Genomic DNA, 20798 nt, shown 5'->3' with positions numbered 1-20798 from the left:
AAAGCAGTCTCCTATGCCCTTTGCTATTGATCACTCTGCCAACTATGGGACTTGAAGAGGATTAAAGTTTTGTTTTTTTTCCCAGATTCTTTTCATAGTAGTCTTAAAAGTTCCCCTCTCTAACAAGGGACCCTGAAATAAGGACACATATTTTTAGTTAATATTTCATCAATTAGTTTATAGCCTTTCCAGTTCTGAATAATTGGAGCTTCCAGTTCCAAGTTACATTGTAAAAGATAGAAACATATAGTGTGCACAGAGTCACGAAGTTTATTGTCATGTTCTAAAGTCAGGTACTCTCGTTGCAATAATTCCTCAAAGAGCTAGTGGAAAATAAAACTTTGTGGAAGTTATAATTCCATGTTGATGCTTGGAAATATATACATATTAATAGCAGAATGTCTGGCAGTTTGAACGTTTTACAGTCTCTCACATCTCTTTTTGGAACTGTTTGTGTATCAAGCTTAATATTTTCAAGGCTGAGATCGAGTCTTGGAAGACACTGGAGGAGGAACAACACTGTTTATGTACCTGTATTTATTTATTTTATGTACCTGTATTTATTTACTTTTTAAAGGGAGAGAAAGGGGAACAAGAAACAAGATTATTTGCCTTTTGAAAAATTGTGTGTGAGTGTGAGAGAGAGACAGACAACAGCCAGACAGAGAGACAGAGACTACATTTTCCTAGGAGTAAGTCATTGAATTCAGTAGGAATTATTTCTGAGTGTAAGATTGTGCTGTTAATGGCACAGGCTGTCAGAATGACAGTGTTATCTGGCAATAAGGAAAAGAAAAAAGAAGTAAACCTATTTAGGAAAAGGTGCAAGTCCAATCCAGGCAAGAAATTGTACAGGATCTCCCTGTGTAAAATAAGATCAGACTCACTGCTCTGTCTTCCAATCAATGGAACATAGGAACCAGCTCCTAGGGCTGTGGGGGCTTTGTCCCCCAATAAAATATTTGAGGGGGCCACCCCCTCCAAGTTGGTGGGCATTGCCATTCAAATGGTGTGTGTGCACTGCGTCATGTGATCAATTACACAGATCAATTACCTGCCACCTCCCCATATTTTATTCAAGTTAGCACCCCTGCAATGGAAGAACCTAACTAGGATTCCTTTGTGCATGGCTTCACAAAGGAATTTCCATTTCCACACATTGGCAGTGCAGAGTAACTGGCCATTCTGCCCTCTCTTAAGGAAGGACGTTTTGCACATGTAATACTTGTTGCATGAAGCATCTTTCTGAATGTGGGTATCACTGGATCAAAGCCTTTTGATTTCTGAAGTGAAGGTTCATGGCATGTTTCAGCAAGGGACTCCTTGAAACAATTATTATGTTCAGCACATATGCTAACAGTCAGTCTTCAGTTTCCTGATTGATTGCAAAGTGAATGAGATCAAGGAAGCATTGTCTTACAATATGCGGCGGGTGCATATTAGGAAAGTAATGGATGCACATTTGATTATCTGTGTGGTGTAGTGGACGCTGGGCTGCGCTGGCTCCAAATATCCCCTCAGATATTTGGGTGGAAAAATTCCCTAAGGACTATCCACCCCAATCTGAGGAGTATGCATTACTCCAAGTGTTAATGCTAACTTGTGTGGTGCTTGCAAAGTTATTCACACAGAATATGTTAAGGTCTCTAATGGAAAAGCCTTCTGGACCTGAGAAGATATACAAGCTCATAGATGAGGAACACATGACCCTTGAGATGTTGTTGGACTCCAACTGCCCATGCTGGCTAGGGGTGGCTGATGGGAGCTGAAGTTCAACAACATTAGTATCTCTACCCATGAGCTTGATCTTCAAGAGTTTCCTCAAGACCCTTTGTTCTGGTTAATTACCATCTCATCTCCATGTCAGGAGCTCGTTCTACTCTCGAGTAGGACCCTGGCAGAGACACATGCCCGACTGGCATGTTCCCTCCCTCCTGGTTGATCATTCGGGAGGTTCAAAAGCTTTCTTCTGCCTGAACATCACAGTGACCGATGCCAACAGACATAGGCACACTTAGGGATCTGCAGAGTCTTCGCAGCTTGCATAACATACCTCAGCAACTCAACATTTTGGCTAATCTGCTTTATTTACATATAAACACACAGAGAGCACTGCAACATGGCTCCCTCTCTCTCTAGCATCAGACAGCAGAGAGAGAGAACAAAGGACAATAGTCCCACTTCACAGAAAACAGTAACACAAACATCCTGTCTCCGTCACTTCCCACTCTGTGGGGTCAAAACATACACCGTCCTGTGATAGACAAAAATCCCATGACTGCAATCACGGAGAAGGAATTCTAACACTCCATCCTTTTCACACATAATCTCACTCTGAACACCAGTTGCTGGCAGTCACAAGTGGATAGAGTGCAGTTGTGGTCTGGTCCTACTTTTGAGCTTCTGGTTATGCCATTGTGAGAACAGGATGCTGAACTAGGTGACCCATTGGCCTGATCCAACAGGCTCTTCTTATGTTCTTACGCCACTCACTGAATGCCCAGTTATTATCTGTCACAGAAACATCATTCCAGTTGGAAGGATTCCAGCTGGCTCGACTGCTTGTTAGAACAAACAGAAACACTTCACCGAGCCATTGTTGAAACTGTGAAGCCATTCTTCTTCCCAAAGAGTCCACTATGAATGAAGGACTCTGTGGATCCTGAGCCTCTCTGGAATGTTGAAGCAGCAGCAGATGCATCTTTATTTCTGCGAGAGAGTTAGAAAAGCCCTGTGTGTTGTGTTTCTGGGGGTGGAAAGCTGAAGACATAATTGCTGATCTTACATCTAGGAACAACATCTTACGCCAAAGAATAAACGGACATAAATCGGACATCAGGAATCACAAGACAGAGAAACCAGAAGGAGAACACTTCAATCTCCCAGGACATTCTATACAAGATCTCAAAGTAGCTGTTTTACTACAAAGGAATTTCAGAAATAGACTGGAAAGAGAAGCTGCTGAATTGCAACTTATCACCAAACTTAAAACCATGGAGAGACCTGGTCTGAACAAAGACCTTGGATTCTTATCTCATTATACATGACAAAGCCATTTTTCACCTTCTCACCCCTTGCTTTTTCCTGTAAGACCTATTGCAGTCGTTAAGAGTCGTCAACAGGCTCATCACAGCTATCTGCCAATCACCCATTCCCACCACCCTTCTGAGTAATACCCCTCCCCACCTTCTCACTATATAGAAGGGTCTGGAAACTTCTGTTTCAGTGTATCTGAAGAACTGTGCATGCACACGAAAGCTCATACCAAGAACTGACTTAGTTGGTTTTTAAGGTGCTACTGGAAGGATTTTTTTTTTGTTTTTACATCTAGGACTTCAGGTTATCTCCAGACATGCAGCACATCGTTATGGAAGTAACATCCTTTGTTGCATTATGCTAATATCCCCTTGCAGTTTTCTGATTTTCTTGGCAGAAAATAGGTATTTTGATGACTGCTCTGAGCTGGTAAGTGTTGTTTTTTTGCTTTTGGTATATAGCAAGGGGCATGGTTTTCACATTCCTCACAAATGAGTCCTTTTCACTGCAAGGATTTTAACGGAGAGGAAACCAATGAGCCTCCAGCAGGCCAAGGTGAGGCCAGCAGGTGCCTCTGCCATCTCCTTCTTCCCTCTGTATGGCTCTTTGTTGCTGCAGAAGCTTCTTAAGTACATAATAATAGGTGCTGCCCCAATCAGCAGTGACCTCCCGCTTGAGCTGATGATTGGACAAATTGTTCTCCTCCTGCAGCTGCAGCGGGGATTTTCCTGCCTGGGACAGAATCGTGGGATCCCAGGCCTTCTCTGCAGGCCCTCTCTTGCAGATTTCCAACATTCAGTTCCAAACAGGAGGGAGACAAAAGCTGAAGCTGACATTGCCACATGAGGACTACGTGGTCTCTAGCTGCTGAGCTGAAGCAAAGGCGCCATGCAGCTATCAGAATGAACACAACAGCCTTTCTCTGAGCACACAATTGCTTGAGTAAGAACTTGAATTCAATCAGGAACAGCATTCTCAAAATGCCTAGGATGAAGAAGGAGAGCAGTCATGTGTGGCACAGATTTGTTTCAGGTACTTGGAAACAAATTGTTCCCTCCTGGCCCATCTTCTTGGTTTGGGCCAAGAGCATGCTGCCTCTGTCTCCAGACCATTTTGGGGGTGAGAGAGGAGATCATATTGATACAACCTCATTTGTAGTCACCTGGCTGCACTGTCTGCGAAAACCATCATTTGACTTCACCCCCTTCTACACCTGCATTGCCCATTTCATCTGGTCATTATCTATCTTCATTTTGTCTTTGTCACTTGAAGCGACTCATCTTCAACTTTCCTCACCATCCTACTTTCCTCGGGTTCTATCTATTGGTCTATAACCCTTTATGGCAGGGAGCTGTCTTTTCTGTTCTTTGCACAGTGCCTGAGAGTATTTTAAGTACTATGCAAAGAAGCACAGTAGGGAAACAATCACTCAAGTATCTTGGGCTGATGATCTTGGGCTCTTAGGCTGTGACCCTAGACTCCAAGGGTGGGGAAAGATTTTCAGCCGGAGGGCCACTTGTCTCAAATGGCTCTTCCATTTTTATTGTATGTGTAATCTTTCCCACTGCGGAGTGGGAAAGCTTTTCTGGGTCTTGACAGAGGAGTTACTCACCTTCTGACAGAGGAGTTACTCACCTTTAAGCCGGAGATGCTAGACACTGATGGTACAACCTTCTGGCTAATTTATTTCTCTCTCTCTTTTTGCTGAAGGATTGTGTTGGCCTATAGAAACTCCTCCAGGGGCTGCTTGCTGAAGGTGAGTGTGGCCAAAAGACAGATGGGACCAAAGTGAGTGGAGCCCTACACTCACACACATACATTTATGTACATGCAGAAACACTATGCGCTCTCTCTCTCTCTGTCTCTCTCTCTCTCTCTCTCACACACACACACACGTGTGTGACCACCTTTCTCTCTCATCCTCTTGTACACACCTCAGAATCCATACTGTCAATACTGGAACTCATTTTTCCCATCTACGCTCCCATGAAATTCACATGAACCACAGGAGATAATGGAGTTGAAAAGATGCACTTTTCAGGACTATGCTGTAACGGCCCCCCAAAATTCACATTTTGGGGTGCTGAGTGAGATCGTGGCCCTGAAAAAGTGTGAGATCTTGGCACGAAATTGCATGAGATCACGGCGGCCAAAATAGCCACCGTGCTCTCATGGGGGAAAAACAGGAGGTCTCATTTTTTTCCAGGACACTTGTGGGGTATGAGAATCTAGATGCACAGGCTTCATTTTCTGCCCCCAAGTGATTGCAGATGTGTTGGTAGACAACACTGGGTCAAATGCATCGACTACACCTACCACTGTAGAGTGTACATTGGCCCACTGAAAGATGGACACTGTGACATTCAGCACCTTTAAAGAGACCTTCATGTGATTAGGAACTCTGCTTCACAAATGACGTTGTTCGCGTGAACTAGCGTTCCAGTGTACTATTGGAAACTGCCGTTATAGACAATGGAATGTGCAGCAAATGTAACATTTTCCAATGGAAACTTTATTAAAAACTAATGAATAACGTAAGTCCTGGAGCCATGCAGGGGATGAGTAAATGAATGTTTCATGCAGAGAGTTGATTACAAAAAAGTAATTTTGTTTCCTCAAGCTGCTGCATGCTAAAATTTAGAACTAACAAAGGGAGGGGGTTTGAAATCACAGTTTGCAATGGAAATCTATGCCCTGTCCATTCCACAGGACTGAACCATTACCTTTTTCTCCATAGGGGAGGGGAAAGCCTATCAAAAGCAAAGCTCCCGTTTTCTGAACTCCTTTTGCTTACCTAAACAGAGATCAAGCTTAGCACAGCAGAAGCCTACCTTGGTGCTGCATATATGTCAGCCTCACATTGATTACCTATATCAGCTAATATGCAGCCCTGCACAGGGAAGGTAATATTTAAGGCGTGATATTTTAGTGGGGATTCTGCACTTTGCGGCTGTCATGCATCTTCCTTAGGCTAAATGAATGCCAAATTGACACGCTTTAATTTGAACGCCATCTCAGACATGGAAGAAGATTGAATGTCTCAAAACTGGGAGCTAAGAAGGAATCAGAGTGATCATACCATATACAGAGGTGGGAAACAATATTCTGGAGGGCCCTGCCATATCTGGATATGGAACAGGAGTCAGTAATATTGTTAGAAAAGCCCAGTGCCTGTCCCTCTCTCTGCAAGAGCGCATTGGGTCACAGGCACACAAAGTGAGTCTGTGTCCCTTTGGAGAATAGAAGACATGGTGGGGACTGTTGTGCTTTAAGAAATTGGGTTTATTCACCTATTGACACCTTCAGTCTGCATGGAGGGAGTCCAGAACTTGCAGCATGGCTCACGATATTGCAGGAGACCATTCATCTCCCTCTCCAAGTGGGATCTCTGTCTTACTTCCTTCTCCTTCTGTCCAGAAGCCCCTGAATCAAAACTCTCTTTTCCTGTCCCTGCAGACACACAGTTACCTCGGCAACCTTCATGACACCTGACTCCCAAGGCCAAAGCATCCTTCTATGGCCCATCAACACCTTTTTGTAATGCTAACTTCCCCCAGCCAAGCAGGCTGGTTTGCATAAGCCAGCCCAGGAATTCCTCTGAACTTTGCATTCTCCCTTTGTACCACAAGTAACCAAAATCCCAGCATTTATTAATTTCTAGGTCTATCCTGTCTGCAATGCTATCTATCTAATTATTTAAAAATTTGCATGCAATCTTTCCAATCCTCAAGACCCTGGAAAGCCACTTGCTACTCACACGGGAAGATAATGGAGTGGAGGAACAAATTATTTGACCCAGTAGAAGGTAGCTTCCATGCACCCATTATGACACTGCATCTTCCCTTCACCTTACATATGCCTCTCCCACCAAGAACACTGATGCAGGTGTGAAATCACATAACATGTGAATGGGGCTGTATGGTAGTGCATGATTTGATGGCGACGATGAAAAGGTATCATGTTTTGTGCAGTGGCGGAGAAAACTCTGTGGTCCTCCAGATGTTGCTGGACTACAGCTCTTGTCGTTTCGTGTCATTTCTTTATTTATTTATTTGCATTCCCACAACTTACGTAGATTTCCCTTAATATAGGCACTTCACGGAAATTATCGCCAACAAAGAATATCCACATCATAACAAGAATACAACAGAAATTCAATAAAACTCTAAACGGAATGTTAATACAAAAATGCTGAACAATGGGATCTGAAATAGTAGAAATCAAGTGGGAAAAGCAGTCTCCAAATACCCTGGGTCCTAAGTTGTTTCCATTTTCCTTTCTTTTTCCCCAACTCGTTATTCCGGTAATGCAGCAAATAAAAATAAATTAGATTTGTTGTTGGCTGGCCTGAGTTCACACATCCAAAACTAAATTGCTCTATGGTTTACTGGTAGACATTCTGCTTCCCCATCCTGCTCAATCACTTCCCTTTTGCTATTTGTATTTGTGTGATAAAACTGGTTTTACAAAAGCCTTCTGAATACAATTGTTGTGTCATATTTACATAAAGGTAAAGGTAAAGGTACCCCTGCCCGTACGGGCCAGTCTTGACAGACTCTGGGGTTGTGCGCCCATCTCACTTAAGAGGCCAGGGGCCAGCGCTGTCCGGAGACACTTCCGGGTCACGTGGCCAGCGTGACATCGCTGCTCTGGCGAGCCAGAGCCGCACACGGAAACGCCGTTTACCTTCCCACTGGTAAGCGGTCCCTATTTATCTACTTGCACCCGGAGGTGCTTTCGAACTGCTAGGTTGGCAGGCGCTGGGACCGAGCAGCGGGAGCGCACCCCGCCGCAGGGATTCGAACCGCCGACCTTTTGATCGGCAAGTCCTAGGCGCTGAGGCTTTAACCCACAGCGCCACCTGCGTCCCGTCATATTTACATAGCACAGGTTAACTTGGAAACAACTGCATTAACCAGATTAGCTGTTATATTGGGCAACTTTAACAGGAGAGGTTAGTGTTAATCACATCTAGTCGCCGGCTGAACGCAAAATAACTTTACGAAAACAGAAACAGCTACGTCTGGCTTGACCTGAGTCACATCAGATTGTGAGCAGGCTTGAACCAAGGCAAGTGCTCTTCCTCAGTCAATAACCTTTTGCAATCACCTGCAATTTTTGGCTGTTACGCTGAAGCTGTTGGTTGATTTTACTGCCTTCCCCTCCCCAACATCTTAAACACCTTTTCATATGGACATGCATCTCTTTGAGGGCATCAGAATGAAAACTAGCAGATTCATCTGAAGCATAAAACCTAAGTCACAACAGAAGCAAAAGGAATTTAATGCCAAAATGAACATTAACAACTGCAGAAAGCAATAACTGGAATTAATAGCAAATCATTTGAATATAATCAAGCACATTCAAGTTCAATTTATCTTACTTTGCTCTTTAAAAACCAAACCAAACCATCCATAAGCAATATGGGAATAGTGGAATCCTAGAATTGTAGAAGTGGAAGGGACCCCAAGGATCATCTAGTGAAGCGGTTCTCAACCTGGGACTCCCCAGATGTTGTTGGACTACAACTCCCATCATCCTTGAGCTCTGGCCTTGCTAGCTAGGGGTGATGGGAGTTGTATTTCAACAACATCTGGGGACCCACGGGTTGAGAAAGGCTGATCTAGTGCAATGCCCTGCAATGCAGGAGTCACAGGTATGTATTGTTGGGAGTATTACTGAGTTGTATCCAACCAAATTACTGTGTGTGCAGAATGACTTCTATGAGTCCAACAGAACTTCCCTTCCTTCTACTACTCCTTCTCCTTCCCCAGTCTCACTCCACATCGCCCCTAATTTTGCTCTGAAGAGCTAGAAGAACCCCCAGCGAACTGGGGTGGGTGTCAGGGACTGGGCAGAGGAGGATTGTTGGAGACCGCCACCCCAGCCTGACCCTTCCAGGGAGGAGGAAGAGGAAAACAGCATAGATTTACAACAGGGGTTTGAGGGAGGTCACAGCTCAGAGGCAGATGAGGGGAAGAGTTCAAAGACAGAGGGCACGTAGCAACACCCATAGAGGAGGTGATGAGGATGACAAATGAGGAAGTGGGAGAGACAGCGGGGTGGAGATTCACTCAGGTCAATGCCATTATCTAAAAGGCCAGGTTCTATAGCCTCTCTGTGTAATGATTGAAATAAAAACGGACTGTAAGTAATAGTAATAATAATAATAATTTATTATTTATACCCCATCCATCTGGCTGGGTTTCCCCAGCCACTCTGGGCAGCTCCCAACCGAATATTAAAAACACAAGATAGCATTAAACATTAAAAACATCCCTAAACAGGGATGCCTTCAGATGTCTTTTGAAAGTAAAATAGTTGTTTATTTCCTTTACATCTGCTGGGAGGGCGTTCCACAGGGCAGGCGCCACTACCAAGAAAGCCCTCTGCCTGGTTCCCTGTAACCTCACTTCTCGCAGTGAGGGAACCGCCAGAAGGCCCTCGGCACTCAACTTCAGTGTCCGGACTGACCAATGTAGGTGGAGACGCTCCTTCAGGTAAGAAACTTCTCCTTGTCTTTATAATTTCCTGGGCAACCAGCCAGGAGCCGCTGACAACATCCTGACAGCAGGTTTAAATCTGGTGCAGTGACTAGGAATGCACTCTACACACCCCATGAAGGGCCACAAGGCGTTTGGATTGAATGGAGATATCCCTTTGCTTGCTTCTGCTGGCTGAGCCAGCTGGCAGTGACAAAGACTTGCATCACTAACTTAGTGCAGAAATCCCTGTTCCTCTCCTGACTCCTACCTAACTTGCACAGATGAGGGCTCTTGTATGTCAGAAAACAATATCTGTCCCACCTCTTAGATTTTCAAAAGAGAGGTAATAATGTATTTCCCTTTAACGTTGTCATCCTAAGCTTGTTTTCTCTGCAGTGAGTTCTGTTTGGTGGCATCCAACTAGGTCATACTTAGAGTAGTCCCAATGAATCAATGGACTGAAGTCCATTCTTGGTGGGGTTTAGCATTGGACATCACCTACTGATTTTGAAAGAGTTAACTTTCAAGTAACTTCGATTTTAATTCCCAGTTCATTATTTACTTATAATTTGTATGTCAAAATGACATTCCTCCAAGGAACCCCCAAGTCCTCCAGATACTTGTGAAAGGGGGGCACTTCCCCACTCACTCAAACGAAGGTGTGGACAAGCCCTTCGCTGCCATTTTGTGGCGATTTAAAAAAACAGGTGGAAGCTCCCCTTTTAGAGCTGCCACGTTCATGCAGTCATGGGACTGCAGCTTACTGTCATGTGCAAACTAGGACAACACACGAAAGAAGGAAAAGCAATTCTGATGATGACAACAGAATTACGAGGAATTAGGAAAGTGCAAGACTTCCATCCACACTCCATGGTGTGCGACAGACTTTTTTGGTGAGCGTCAGGAACCCAAATGCAAGGGATGACTGACAATGAGATGTGGCGTGAACCACATCAGCCCTGCACAGAATTTTTCAATAGCAGATGCTCAAAACAACCAGCCCATTTGGAATGCCCAAACAGATGCTGGCCTGGAAACAGAGCCATGAATATACTTTAAAATAAAAATAAAAATAGCAATACCATACCCTTCAACATTTCTCCAATGAAAATAGGGATGTCCCATTTCATAATGATAATTTTACTATTTATACTCCACACGTCTTACTGGGTTGCCCCAGCCACTCTGGGCTGCTTCCAACATATATAAAAAACCACAATCTAACATTAAACATTAAAAAAAACCACAACAATTTCCCTATGCAGGATGGCTTGGTGGGTCGGATAACTCCATATCGTCCAGCATTTCTCCAATGAAAATAGGGACATCCTAAGGGAAAGCGGGACATTTTGGGATCCAATTGGAAACCGGGACGCTTTCTCTAAATCAAGGATGTCCCTGGAAAACAGGGACACTTGGAGGATCTGCAATAATTGGCACCATCATGATCTGCCCAATATTCTGGAGGTGTATGTGAGAGAGACACACAGAGAGACAGACAGAGAGAGAGAGATAGAGAGAGAGATTCTTATGTCACCTTAGGCCTTGCTGTGGCAAAAGGGTCAAAAATGGTTCTGTAGGGTTTTGTCTGGTGGACGGACAACGCCTGGTGAATCAGGCCTCTATGTGATGGCCTGCTATCTCTTGATCTTTATGAGGCTGCTTCAGATCAATAGTGCTTTATGACTGTGCTCACTTGTGTGGGGAGAGCTCGCTCTGCAGTGCTGTGAGGTCACTTTTCCAGTCTCTGTTAGTCATTTTCTGCGCTGAAAGGGATCAAAGCAACTTTATAGATTGACACAGCCAGTCAACAGCGATCCCACGTCCTTTATGCTTTAGATCTCAGGCAAAGCAAAACTAATTGTTTCAACCAGGGCAGATATGTGATCTTTCCTCTGAGTTACTTTCCATACACATACCCCTTCTTTCTTTAATTCTTCTCTAATGGAAATATTAATTATATTTCTGTACAATGGAATAAATACATTAATTAATTATTATTATTATTATTATTTTCCACAGTGCCTTGTCTTTCTTTTTTATAGAATGTGGGTGCACTGCAATTTGTGTGTGTGTGTGTGTGTGTGTGTGTGTGCTTCTTGGATTACAAATGGAATGCATTATGCATGTATATACTTGCCTCTCCTTACAGCCAATATGACTCTCCTCCCCCCACCTCGGGGCACTGGGAAGTTTAGGGGGCCTTTCTAGGGTCTCTTTTCCTTGTGGAAAGAGAAGGAGCAACGTGGTGTGCAAAAGTCCTTGCCTGCAGTGCCTCAATCCACACATGCCGGGCAGAGTGGTTAACGGAATCAGCTGCAGGCAGCTGGTCCTGATGAGTTCAGTCCTCAAAGTTTCTTTTTTAAAAAAAGCAGCAGATGATGGCAAAGACCTCTCTGAGACCCCCCCCCCCCCCAAGAGCTGCTCCCACTCAGAGCAGGCAATACTGGCCCAAAATGGACAAATACTCAGACCTGGCATAAGGCAAGATTCCATAGAGTCCTGATGTGGTAGAACGGATTGTATGTATTTAGGCTGCAGGTGGAGATGGGTAGCTCAGCTGGTTAGAGCTCATAACACCAAGGTTGGAAGTCTGATCCCCATACGGGACAGCTGTGTGTTCCTGCATTTCAGGGGGTTGGGACAAGACGGTTCTCAGGATCCCTTCCAACTCTACAATTCTGTGATATCTCAGACTGCTCTCCTATGAAATACAACTCCCTGCAAGGGGAAAACAGGAAGGATAAGGAAATCTGGCTATTAATGGCTACCAGCCGCAATGGCTATGAACCATCTCTGCTGTCATGGGCAGTGTGCCTCCAGATTCCCGTTGCTAGGAATCGCAGGTGGCCAGGGTGCTGTTGTGCTCATGGGCGATGGTGAGAGCAGGATGCTGGACAAGATGGGCCTTGGGCCTGATCCAGCAGGGTTGCAGGGAAAGCACTGTGCTGCCCCCTTTTCCCCTGAATTGCTAGCATTCTTCGTGCCCTGAGCTTCTTAGGTGGAAGAGAGAGCTCAAAAGTTCTGAGGTGGTCGTGTCCCTTGCATAGTTGTCAACTTTTCCCTTTTTTAAAGGGAAATTCCCTTATTCCGAATAGGATTCCTCGCAAGAAAATGGAAAAGGTGACAGCTATGGTCCCTTGTCTTCTACTACCTCTGCCTCTGAGCTCAGGTTGCCACATATTGTACTTCTAAGGTTAGGATGGTGGGTTCAAAGTTAGGGCTGAACTGAAAGGTCTTGTCTGAACTCCCCCAGACCTTGATGGTGTATCTTTCCCATGGGGAACAGGGACAGGGATTACAAATTCTTGAGTTCCCAGCATGAAACTGGCCCCACTCACTTGGGATTGGAAACATCGTATCATTGCCCAATGATTTGTTTTTGGAACTTTGGAATAGAGGGAAGCAGTAGTGGATTATCATGTACATAATGGATTTTTCAAGTGTCTGATTGAAACACATGGGGGGAAATCTTTCGTTGTCTGTAAGGGCAAATGAAGGACAGATTGAATACTTGGGCCCAGAGTTATCTAGCCAGGTCTGCCAACAGAAGCCAGCACAAGGACTTCTGCTGGAGCGAATGGGCCTTTCCCCCTTCTCCACCCCCTGCATGCCCCACAAATCTGGGAGAAGCCCCAGAACAGTGCTCAAGTGGAGGAGAGGGGAACTCTTTCCAGTGGGCAAACAGAAATGCATTCTGAATTCTGGCCACAGACTGCACAGAGATGGTCTCAAGGAGCTCAGCTGAAACATCACATTGAACTAGAGCAGGGAATGTGGTGCCCTCCAGATCTTGTAGACTACAAATTCCATCATCCCCATGGTGATGAGGGATTATGGGAACTGTAGTCCACAACATCTGCATGACAGAATGTATGGCATGTTGGACTTAGACTTACCTAGCCCTGTGTTCTGTTTAGAGCTGCTGGGTTCTCACAAGGAGGGCTTCCATTCCCAGTCTCTGGTATTCAAAAATATGCTGCTGCTGTACAGGGAGGTTCAATTTAGCTGTTATAGCTAACAGCCATCCACTGACAGCTCTTTTATAAATTTCCCCAGAGATTCCAAAGACTGAAGACTGGCTACAGTGTGAGATTGGCAATGGACTCCTCTGTGCAGGGAGTTAGTTAGCCAGTTGGCTGTGCAGGTGTTAAATCACAACATGGCAGGGAGAGGAATCTCACATAAGCATAGGATCCCACTGGTTGGGAAAGAATGGCATATTTTGAGAAACAAATATGTGATTTGAGTATTGGGGTTGGGGGAAGGAACAGTATTTCCAAAACAAGGAAGCACCTCTTAAGAGTTCAAGAGGCTTCACAATGAACCACACTGGCCATGATGCATTTGTTGTGCTATAAATTTATTATCTGGTGGGGTCCCTCCAAGTGAGTGATTTCCAAAATAAATCGCTGGGGTGGAGGGGGAAAACTCAGTCGGAGCCCTAAGGCAAGGCCAGGCAACATTTGACAATTCAATATGATACTCCAGACAAATCATATCCCAGTCACTACCTCTTACCATGGGTAGGCAAACTGTGGCCCGGGGGCCGGATCTGGCCCAATCACCTTCTAAATCCGGCCCGTGGATGTTCCAGGAATCAGCTGAGTAGAATTTGTCCTTATATTTAAAATGCATCTCTGGGTTGTTTGTGGGGCCTGCCTGGTGTTTTTACATGAGCAGAATGTGTGATTTTATTCAAAATGCATCTCTGGGTTATTTGTGGGGCATAGGGATTTGTTCATTTTCCCCCAAAAAATATAGTCTGGCCCCCCACAAGGTCTGAGGAACTGTGGACCAGCCCCCTGTTGAAAAAGTTTGCTGACCCCTACCTTGGACTTTGCTGAAGCATAGCCAGTGAGAGATCACCAGGGCATTTAAAACCTGAACACACTTTAGATGGCCACATATTAAGGGTAGACCACTGAATTTACACCCTTTTGTTCTGCCCTCATTAGAAGGTGTGAGTTTTGACAGGCTTGGTGATGATGTGCAACCCTCACCTTTTTCCTTTATTTCCTCATTCTTTCACTATTTGTTATCCTCCCCCTTGACTTTTTCCTCTTAACAAATCCACTACCCTTTCAGTAAAGTTTTTAGAAAGAAGAAGTTGAAATTGACAACCTGATTGTCAATTACACTACTATTTTTTATTTTATTTTTTGGCCTGGAAACTACGAGGGGACTGCCAATACTTTATTATATATTAAAGTGTATGCAGTTATAAAGCTGAGGCACTTAGGATGCTTTTGAGGGGGGAAATGGAATTACCAACACTTCCCCCAATTTCACCTCTAAATCAAGATCTCCTACGGTTTCTTTCTTTTTCATTTTTGTAAAAATGAGGTGAAATTGACAAACACTTTCAAAAGTTTCTCTTTTCGACTTCTATGAAAACGGTAGCATTAGCAGGGGAGATCTAACTTGGAAAGGGTTGCAGAAAAGCCCCCTCAGCCTATAGCAGCAGCTGGCAGGAACTCTAGTTAAGGAGAGAATGACTTCCCCTTACCAGGAGCAGCTGCAGAGGAGGTAGGGGGTGATTTTCTTTTTTAAAAAATAGGAAAGGGATGGGGGGTTTCTTTTGCAGGAGAGGAGTTTCCCCACTGCTTAGCTAACCCTCCTAAAGAAAGCAATCTATTGTGTACAGAGGCCAGACTGGCAATTAGCAGTGAATCAGGTTAGCACTTGTATAGCATTAGCAAAAAATAATGATAGCTCTGTGTGGTGTGTGTGTGTGTGTGTGTGTGTGTGTGTGTGTGTGTGTGAGAGAGAGAGAGAGAGAGAGAGAGAGAGAGGAGGCACCCTTACATACTCTCCAACATTTCTCTGATGAAAATAGGGACGTCCCCTTCCATAATGATAATTTTACTATTTATACCCGACACATCCTACTGGGTTGCCCCAGCCACTCTGGGCAGCTTCCAATATATATAAAAAACCACAATCAAACATTAAACATTAAAAAAAACACCTTCCCTATACAGGGATTGCCTTCAGACAGCTCAGCAGTCAGATGACTCCATACCCTCCAGCATTTCTCCAAAGTGGGACATTCTGGAATCAATTCAGAAACCAGGACGGCTTCTCTAAATCAGGGATGTCCCTAGAAAATAGGGACACTCGGAGGGTATGCCCTTAATTGCCTAGCAATGTAGGTGTAAAGGGACCCCTGACCATTAGGTCCAGTCATGACTGACTCTGGGGTTGCGGCGCTCATCTCGCTTTATTGGCCAAGGGAGCCGGCATACAGCTTCCAGGTCATGTGGCCAGCATGACTAAGCCGTTTCTGGTGAACCAGAGCAGCGCATGGAAACACTGTTTACCTTCCCGCCGGAGCGGTACCTATTTATCTACTTGCACTCTGATGTGCTTCCGAACTGCTAGGTTGGCAGGAGCAGGGCCCGAGCAACAGGAGCTCACCCCGTTGTGGGGATTTGAACCGCCGACCTTCTGATCGGCAAGTCCTAGGCTCTGTGGTTTATCCCACAGCGCCACCCGTGTCCCTAATGTGAATCAACTTTCAAAGTAGAGGAACCCTTGCAAGTAACTCTGATTCAGTATGGCTTTCCTTACTGGAAGGTTAAAAATGCAATGTAAATGCATGCCAGAATGTGAAAAAGACTGTGGGGCTTCTGGACATGTGCAAAGTGTGCTGCCTTCATTAGCAAACAGCAGCGGTCAGCCCCAATGGTTCTGGGATGAGTAGCTTTCTTCATTATATAGCTGGAAGGCCTCACAAGGAATCTTTTGCCCAATGTGGGACTCAAACCTTGAGAATACGAGTTTCATGCTCTACCGACTGACCTATCCAGTGAGTGCAGAAAGTTTGCTTTTTTAAACCAGACTCGAGAAGCACAACTCAACACATTCCGGCCCAAAGTTGCAATTCAGATGGGGGCTTCAGATGGAAAGAATTGCACCTCAAATTGCCTTCCCTTATGCACAGTCCATCCTGCAATCAGGTAGATGCAAGGAAAGGTGGCATGCACAGAAATAGTAAATAACATCCACCCCCATCATCACCATAATAACCCATTCCCAGCAACAAATTATCCTTGGCTGCGTTTCTGAAGGAGGCTGGGAAGAAAAAGCACTTGGGGGCAAGGATCAGAGGACCTGTCAGTCTCCTAGAGTTATTTTTGCTTTTGCTCTTTATGGAGATAATCAGAAAACTAAACATGCTGTATTTAGGTTAGTGAAAATTGACACACACACACACACACACACACACACACACACACACACCACATCTGGCTAATTAGAAGCAAAGCAACTTGTATCAGCATGATAATGTTTTCTGATTGGTAGGACTGCACACTTTGAAAAGCAATGCTTGAACAGCGGCTGTGTTAGCTTTCATAATTAGGGCACGCTATTTGCATAAGTACACTTCCAACCATTTTCTTTCCCCTCCATGCATTTCACAAATAATGTATAATGTATAATGCTGAAACCCATTTAGCAACACAAAGCACCACGCAGACAGGCCATCCTGGTATTGCCGAGGTGGGCTGAAAGTTGGCCACTTCATACTGAGAAGAGGGGTTCCATTTTTTTGGCATTCGCTTCCAGTTAAGGTCAGACAGGCCCCCGCTCCCTGTTGAATTTCCATCACCTCCTAAAGACTTTTAATGTTATTATTCTAGGAGGCATTTTAATAAGTCTAGTTTTATAGTTCAGACTGATTTCTCTCCCCCCCCCCCATACTGTGTATTAGGTATTTAAACAATTTATATACCACATAGGGACTCGGGTGGCACTGTGGGTTAAACCACAGAGCCTAGGACTTGCCGATCAGAAGGTCGGCGGTTCGAATCCCCGTGACGGGGTGAGCTCCCGTTGCTTAGTCCCAGCTCCTGCTAACCTAGCAGTTCGAAAGCACGTCAAAGTGCAAGTAGATAAATAGGTACCGCTTCAGCGGGAAGGTAAACGGCGTTTCCATGTACTGCTCTGGTTTGCCAGAAGCGATTTAGTCATGCTGGCCACATGACCTGGAAGCTGTACGCCAGCTCCCTCGGCCAATAAAGCGAGATGAGCGCCACAACCCCAGAGTTGGCCACAACTGGACCTAATGGTCAGGGGTCCTTTATATACCACATATTAATTTATATACGACTTAACTACAATAGTAGCTTATACACTGCTTAGAGACTATGTAGTTAAGCCTATGGTTACCAGATTTTTTTCAATGAATCCGGGGACACTTTTTTTTTTTTTTTTTTTTGGAAGCTGAGTAGCAACAGGGAGTCAGTAGTGGTGATGGTGAGGCTAAAGACCCTGGGCCCAAGTATACATGCATATTGTATAAAGGTGCAAAGCCCTTCTTTCGCACCCTGTGAAACATAAATGCACAGTTTTTAAAAAAACTGGGCAACGGCTGCCTGCCCGCGACTCCCAAGCCTTCCCAGATGAGTCAAAACAACGGGGGAAGGGGGCAGGAGATCACACAAGACACATCATATGAGCACAAGACACATCATTTGGGGACTTCTGGCGAGGAAAAATGGTGGGCGCCACGGCAGCGAGCAACTACTGAATCCAGCCAGAGCCAACTGCGCTACCAGGCTGGCTCTGGGCTGCTGAGGTTGCCACTGCCACGTTTCCCGGGGACAGATTTGCAAATCTGGGGACATTCCGGGGACGGAATTTGTCCGGGGACATATATGCAAATCCAGGGACTATCCCCAGGAACCTGGGACATCTGGTAACCCTAGTTAAGCCAGTCTAGCTTCCCTAGGAAGGGAGTTCCAAAATCTGGGAGCAGCCACCAAGGAGTCCCTTTTCTGCATGCCTGTGAGTGTGGTGGGACTGAAAGAATGACCTCCCCCCAAAATCTCAGAGACTGGGAAGATTTGTATGGGTGAATATGCTCCTTCAGATTGCAATGAACGCATACCTTCACCCATAGTTCATGTGGCCACTTACACATTGTCAAAAAGGAGGACAATATTTGTGTATGTTCATTTACATATATATGGTCATGCAAATTTATAAAGATTAATTATGCAGAAATACAATTCACCTCAGCATAGCAGGGAAGACAGTGGTCTGGTGACCTGTCAGCCTGCTCGATACCATCCAGGAGCTGTCAGTTGTTGATGGGCAACTTCAAGGCCCCTTGTGATCTGGACTTGGACTGGACAGTTCTTCAAACAGAGGACTCCTTCAAATAGAGAAATATCTTCTGGCAGCCCTCCAGATAGAGGGCTGCCATTTGTAAAGGAGGGCACGTGGGTGTGGTAGACATGACTCATCAACAGTGAAGTGTTGTTAACTGTTGTTCTGTGATGTGTGGCTCTGATGCTTATTGCAATATTGTGATGGGGGGGGGAGGCATACCTGGTGGAACTGTGTCTTCTTCTTCTTCTTTGGCGATCACTCGTAGCCGAGCAAGATTGTCTTCCATAAACACAGTTTTAACAATGAGTCCGTAAGTGACAGTGGAAGCCAATTCTGGATCCACACATCCTTCTACAGTGGGAACATTGGTTTCCCGGCAGAAGTTGATCACGGTGTGGATTTGCTAAGTGTGCCTTCCTCCCAGCACATTTCTCCCTTGCGCCCTGAGTTCGAGTGTCTCTGAAAGGGTCAAGGTCTCTACAAACACAGAAACCTCTTTGGAAACATTTGCATTTGCCAAAAAAAGAAAAACAGCCTTTCTTCTTGCACTCAGCTAATTTCCTCATGCTTCCCTCAGCTCAGCTCAGCGCTAGGGAATGGATAATTCTAAACTGGAATGCATTGAAATGAGCTAACAGATATAAATGATCAGAGACTGAAATTTGACTTCTTGTGGAAAGTAAGCAACTCATTCCCTCCTTTCGGAGGGGAAAATGATCTGCTTTCAAGTTCTTTCTTCTTTTTAATAAATGCAGATGTGGTAAATAAATAGTAACATTTTAAAGTTTGCAGTTGCTTTCTTAATGCTGTTGCTAGCTGCCAACATTACAAGGACCAAATGAGACAGCTTGAGAGGTTAACCACTAGACCCCTGCTGCCTTCAGCTTAGCATTGTCTACCGGTATATCTCTCTCTCTCTCTCTCTCTCTCTCTCTCTCTCTCTCTCTCTCTCTTTCTTTCTTTCTTTCTTTCTTTCTTTCTCTTTCTCTAAGTGATAAGTCTCCAGTGCTGCGTAAAAGCAGAAGTTCAATAGGTCAGCTTACCCGCAGCATGAGAGCACAATGGTTAAGCAAAAGCTTCACCTGTTGAATTTTTACCCGTCATGGGGCACAGGAGCCCTTCAAGGAGGAAAAAAAAGTTAGAAACCATACAGGGCGGAGTTGGACTATTAACAGCTCACAATCTAATCTGAGGGAAGAGGTGTGTGTTTGGCAACACTTTTCGGAGATAACCAAGAGGAAGCTTAATTGCACTTCTGAGGGGAATGAATTTGAAAAATGTGGGCCTGCTACCAAGAAATCTCTAAGCTGTAGAGAACTCTCTTGTGGCTCAAGCACTGACTGCACTGTGACTCAGGTTGTGCATTTGAACAACAGCTCTGACCACAGATTCCCCGTACTATCAAAGGCCAGTAACTATAAATCTACTCAAAAGGCATGAGCAAGCATTTTGAGGGTCTTGTTGGAACCTTAAGCGGACAGCACACTCATCAACCTATCCCCTCATATGAATAAAATCAGCAGTTTGTGCAATATAAAATAAAATTACGTCTTAAAATACATGTCAGATGCACATATTTAGGTAAGCTTGCTTAAAGAAATGAAGTTTTTAGTGGGTGTTGAAAACAATACAGTAAAAGCACCTCCTGCCTCACATCCATGGGGCAGGGATCATGCAGTTCCTCTCCCCACCTACAGGGGACTCATGTAATCTACACAGAATATGTGTGGCAATACTCTGAGCTAGAAAGGAAGCGGCCGTCTGAATTCTACTCGGTCGCTAGTCTTAATACACTTCCAAAGATCACAAGATTCAGTTGTGCTCACAACCTCTCCTGATCTAAATGTCGAACTGTTCCAGATTGTTTATGGTTTGCTGCTCTGGAAGAAAGCTACTTAAGCAAGCTGCTCTGTGTTCATCCAAGAAGGGAGGCTTTCAGAATAATATGTCAAAATTGGACCTCAATGGCCTTCAATCAAACAGCATTTTATCAATGGAGAAGAAGAAGGGAGGTCGTGCTTGCTGATACAAAGAGGGGCAAGTTAGGAGCAGGATGAAAACCTTGAGTCAGTGTGGTGTAGTGGTTAAGAGCGGTAGTCTCATAATCTGGTGAACCGGGTTCGCTTCCCCGCTCCTCCACATGCAGCTGCTGGGTGA

Source organism: Podarcis gaigeae (assembly GCF_964106915.1).
Source record: "Podarcis gaigeae genome assembly, chromosome: 3".
Classification (NCBI taxonomy): domain Eukaryota; kingdom Metazoa; phylum Chordata; class Lepidosauria; order Squamata; family Lacertidae; genus Podarcis; species Podarcis gaigeae.
Note: the sequence above shows the minus strand (reverse complement) of the source record.